The 5,681-nt window shown below is 42.2% G+C and overlaps 1 long non-coding RNA gene across 1 annotated transcript; it reads right to left on the bottom strand.

Annotated features, from left to right (window-relative positions):
• Positions 1-1,327: 1,327 nt before the first annotated feature.
• Positions 1,328-3,219, bottom strand: LOC116987850. Its single transcript, XR_004415811.1, has 2 exons — positions 3,139-3,219; positions 1,328-1,588 (listed from the first exon to the last, which is right to left on the bottom strand). It is a non-coding gene; the product is annotated as an uncharacterized LOC116987850 (long non-coding RNA).
• Between the last annotated feature and the right edge of the window lie 2,462 nt (positions 3,220-5,681).

The raw sequence follows: 5,681 nt of genomic DNA, 5'->3' as shown, positions 1-5,681 counted from the left end.
ACACTAACATTTCATCATCCAGAGTTGTTCTTCAAAGTTGCTTCAGTTTGTTCACTCGTTGAGTGAAGAATTGTCCTGATTTTTCAATTTATATGCCCTATATGCGACTTAATTTAACGTAACTTTAGTCTGTGCGTGGAGACACAAGGACCTGTAAATGTTGCAACCTTGAGCAAAACATAAAGTGCTGGAGTCAGAAGAAGGATCCCGACCCGAAATGCCACCTATCTATTCCGTCCACAGATGCTGTCTGACCCTTTGTGTTACTGCAGCACTTTGTGTTTTACTCTGTGTGTGTGTGGTCAATGTTCGAGTATGAAAATGAACAATAACACCCCAGTAGATTGTTACTTGAGGCACTAAAATCCCCAAATTGTGAAAGAGAAAGAAATGGGAGAAGCTATGAAATTGGAATTCCACCATCAGCGAAAATAGTATTTTGAATCTGTGGATACTTGTGGCTTAATTGTAAGAACTGTGAACTAAATCAATTCCTCACAAAGTTACCCCTGCATGTTGAAAGGGGGTGGTTAAAATCACTTGTATGTGATTTTTGACTGAAGGAGCCAAAAATGAAAATCAATATGATGCGATGGAAACTTCTAAACAGCATAAATCACATGCCCAAGCCAAATGAGAGAAAGTGGATATAATTCATAGGCAAACGTAAACCTCAATAGCCATTGGAGTATAAACCTAGCATTATGAAAGAGTAAGAAATTGGAGAATTTATGAAATAGAAATTCTGCTGTCAGTGAAAATGTGAAAGACAACAGGTGTGGGAAGGAACTGCAGATGCTGATTTAAACCGAAGATAGACACAAAATGCTGGAGTAACTCAGTGGGGCAGGCAGCATCTCTGGTCTCGTCCAGAAACGCCATACATTCCTTCTCTCCAGAGATGCTGCCTGTCCCACTGAGTTACTCCAGCATTGTGCAAGTCAGCAAGAACTTTCTAACCATTTTAGAATAGTGATATTAAGCATTCTACTTCATTAGCATTTTAATATGTAAAGCAGTTGTCATTTGACCCTTCGAGCCAGCACCGCCATTCATTGTGATCATGGCTGATCGTCCCCAATCAATAACCCGTGCCTGCCTTCTCCCCATATCCCCTGACTCCACTAGCCCCTAGAGCTCTATCTAACTCTCTCTTAAATCCATCCAGTGATTTGGCCGCCACTGCCCTCTGTGGCAGGGAATTCCACAATTTCCAGAATCATGTCAAGGACTATTGAAGACTCATCGTATCTGCCGTTGCCAGGAACACTGGTGATGTTTACTCTGTTGCTGATTGTGTAATAAAACAATTCTCTTGAACATATGATTGAATCAGAATCATATTTTAATAAAGCAGTGTTCCACAAAGCAACTGCTGGTCTTGTTTATGTGACTCGGCTCTGTTGGGGATCTTAATATCATGATCATATGTTCAGACTGTTCCTGGTGAAATGTTGTGTAAATAATCTGGTGCTCAGTTGTAGCAAGGAAGGTTTCACCAAATGGAGAGCAGCCATCCCAAGTTGTCCACTATTTATTCTGTTTTCCAGTCGTAATCTTATATCCACTGGCAGCTGTTTTATCTCCCCTAACATAATAATATAATATTAATAATAATATCTTTTATTGTCATTGCACATCAGTGCAACGAGATTTAGTATGCAGCCTCCAACCTCCAGGGGGCATGGGGGGCACTCAGCAGGGCCAGTTCAGAGCCGCTATAGCTCTGGGAATGAAGCTGTTTCTGAGTCTGGAGGTGCGGGCGTAGAAGGCCTTGTAACGTCTGCCGCAGGGAAGTAGTTCGAACAGTCCATTACAAGGGTGTGAGGAGTCTTTATGGATGCTGACGGCCTCTCTTTTAATAGGAGGCATCCTGTCAACCTTGCAGCAAAACATATTTTGAGGCGTTGGCACTGGGAAGATAATCGGTGCATTCTAAAACCATTCTACTTCCTTGAGGACATGGGGTTAGAACTTCCTTGAGGACGTGGGGTTAGAATTGGTTTCTCCACTTTCCGACGCCCAGTTGGAAACTCCAGCACTGTTCATAAAACTTTGATAAGACCATGAAGTTCACAGGGTCTGAACCAACACTACCATTGGTTTCCCCAGTATAACACCATTTTGGGACTTGGTACAATGTTCTCTAGTGGTATGATGCCTGCTCTCATGCCTGCCCTGATGCATCACAGTTGGTGCCACGTTTACAGATGGCTTCGCAAAGCAACATACCACAAATCAAGCAAACTTTCCTTAACCAGTGGGAAAGTGTTTAAATGATGGGAGTAGTCTGAGGGATTCGGAATGACCAAGGAAGCCTGGCAGGAGCTGTTGGAATAATCAGACCATCCTGGGCTAAAGCAAGCCACTCCTGGCAAGCAGGAAAGGAATATATGCCTGCACTATATGGAAGCCTGCAATAACACATTAAGTGTCTGCTAGATAGCAGCTTCAAAATGTAGATTGATATTGTACAGTCTGAAGAAGGGTCTCGACCCAAAACGTCACCCATTCCTTCTCTCCAGAGATGCTTCCTGTCCTTCTGAGTTACTCCAACATTTTGTGCCTACCTTCAATTTAAACCAGCATCTGCAGTTCATTCCTACACACTGAAAATAGTGTTGTCAGGCAGCATCTGTGGGATGATTCAGGTAAAGGTTCAGGTCAAACCCTGTAAGAAAGATGTAGTGGCTTGCGGTTAAATTCTAATTTAAATTCTAATTTACAGAGCAGGTGATATTGATTCCCTTTAAGCGCGGGAGCTTCAGTTTACATGCTCCTTTCAGGCTGATTGAGGATGTTTCCCATGCTCCATTTTAAACTGGTTGGGTTAACATAGAAACATAAAAAATAGGTGGAGGAGGAGGCCATTTGGCCCTTCGAGCCTGCACCACCATTCATTGTGATCATGGCTGAATATACACAATCTGTAACCCGTGCCTGACTTCTTCCCATATCCATTGATTCCGCTAGCCCCTAGAGCTCTATCTAACTCGTTTAAAATCATCCAGTGAATTGGCCTCCACTGCCTTCTGTGGCAGAGAATTGCACAAATTCACAACTCTCTGGGTGAAAAAGTTTTATCTCATCTCAGTTTTAAATGGCCTACGCTTTATTCTTAGACTGTTCTCAGCTTACCTGTCATTTCATCACTGCATCTCACCCTCTCCAACTTTTGCAGTAGTCTCCTCCCTCAGCCTCCTTGCCGAAGACTCTCGAGCCAAAGACTAGCACTTTTCTCACAAGGCCCTTCCCTCGACAAGGATGCTCCCCTTCTCAGCAATCACTCCTTCCTTCACCCGCCACTCCTCTGCTGACCTTGAAGGGATGTGTTGATTTATTTGTAAGATTCAATAATTATTTATAAGTGAATTAAATGTGTTAGGGCATTAATGGGAAATAACATCAAATGGTCCAAAGATTCTGCCAGTGTAAGAATGCTGGAGATTTCCTGTATTTACAAACTTTACGACAAATCCTCTATCCCAGTTATTGTTGCCCTGTTATAAAACACAGCACACGATTGCCCTCTTCTGTAGATGCAATGCATACAAAACAAGCACCTGATGGAGATTCGTATAAAAACAGCAACCGTCTAGGCTAAAGATATACACAAAATGCTGGAGTAACTCAGCGGGACAGGCAGCATCTCTGGAGCGAAGGAATGGGTAACATTTTGGGTCAAGACCCTTCTTCAGACCGTCTGGGCTATGTTTGTTTAGGCGTCTGCATAATTTTATTCCTGGTATCAAGTATTTACATTTTTTTGAACACTAACATTCTTACACCAGCATACCTGATATCAGCCAGGCAGATTTCCCACTACACTTCAATCCCCATGCCTCTGCCAGAGCTTTTATACATTGCCATTTAATTATTCGATAAGGAAGAAATCTTGTAATTAAATTAAATTTCTTTATTTATATAGCACATTTTTAGTCAACTTGCATTGACCCCAAAGTGCTTCACATAATTACATTCACACACACAGGCAAAGGTGGGTGAAGTGTCTTGCCCAAGGACACACACAGGCAAAGGTGGGTGAAGTGTCTTGCCCAAGGACACAACGACAGTATGCACTCCAAGCAGGATTCGAACCACTACCTTCCGGTTGCCAGCCGAACACTTAGCCCATTGTGCCATCTGTCGTGAAACTATAAATGTAACAGAACAGGATGTTTCCAGCACTATCCTTTGAAATGGAAGAACATTCAAGAAAATATTGAAAATACATTTTCTCAGAAAATATTGCATTCCATTCTATTTTCATGTAACCAAAATTCGGAGGCTGTCACTATTACCCTTCTACCAGCAGAGGGAGCAAGACTTCAGACAAACCTAATCCTTGAAGAGAATGTTGATTTTATTCTCAAGAAGACACAAACTGCTGGAGTAATGCCCCTGTCCCACTTAGGAAACCTGAACGGAAACCTCTGGAGACTTTGCGCCCCACCCAAGGTTTCCGTGCGGTTCCCGGAGGTTTTTGTCAGTCTCCCTAATGGTCGAAAGCGGTTTCCGCTTCTTCTATGATCTGGCGATTATTTCAAAAAATTCAAACCCAAATAGGTTGCCGTTTTAAAAATCGGTAATTTTTTGGTCGAAGCCGGTTGCCACGCTAGTTGAAGGTGGTTGCCGGAGGTTGCAGGTAGTGGAAGGTCAACCAATGATCATATTGAATGGCGGTGCAGGCTTGAAGGGCCGAATGGCCTACTCCTGCACCTATTTTCTATGTTTCTATGATTGTAGATACTTATGGAGCCAGGTGCACCATCCAGAATGTTGAAAGAAATAGTTGTGATCACTCTAGCCCAGATTACCGCATTAATACATTTCCTTCTTTGTATAAAAGCAAAGCTCCAGGAATCTCGTAGGTGTATGGTTCTGCTTAGAGATTCGAACAGTTCCAAAAGCACAGCATAATTTTCCAAACCCACGGTTACATAAAAACATAAACAAATGCTGTGCATTCATTCATCGTACCTGCTTTTAATAGTTCATGATCCCTTAAGCTGGCTCTGGCAGGAATGTTGAGTCTTGAAGCATTTTCTGTATATGAAAGATGAATGGAGCAGCAGGACAAAACACTAATAAATCTCATTATCCAGCAGCTGTTTGACCATTTTCATGATCAGTATGTCTGGAATTTGATTGATTTAAAAGATTCAGGTCAAAGCCTACTTTGTGCTTCATGTCAGGTTGGTGAGAGAAATGGTACGTTGTATTAAAGCCATCTGTTTCTTTGCACAATGGTAGTTTGTTGTTATGTTTTGGATAATTAATGGAACTGTTGATAGATCTGTTTACTCTTCTAACGAAGCTTTAAAGATCGTGTATTGGAAATCAAATCAATAAACCGCCCGTCTGGGAATTACACTATGATACTGTGATTGCTATTTTATTTCACTCTCTCTTCAGGAGTTGGAGTTGAACATGATCTATTTTAATGTATCAGTGCAGTACTGACGCACAGTTGCATTATTATAGACAATGGACAATAGGTGCAGGAGTAGGCCCTTCGAGCCAGCACCGCCATTCAATGTGATCATGGCTGATCATCCACAATCAGTACTCCGTTCCTGCCTTCTCCCCATATCCCCTGACTCCACTATCTTTAACGGCTCTATCTAACTCTCTCTTGAAAGCATCCAGAGAATTGACTTCCAGTGCCTTCTGAGACGGAG

Source organism: Amblyraja radiata, chromosome 26 (assembly GCF_010909765.2).
Source record: "Amblyraja radiata isolate CabotCenter1 chromosome 26, sAmbRad1.1.pri, whole genome shotgun sequence".
Classification (NCBI taxonomy): Eukaryota; Metazoa; Chordata; class Chondrichthyes; order Rajiformes; family Rajidae; genus Amblyraja; species Amblyraja radiata.
The sequence above is the reverse complement of the archived record's forward strand: the minus strand, read 5'-3'. Positions and strand labels throughout refer to the sequence as shown.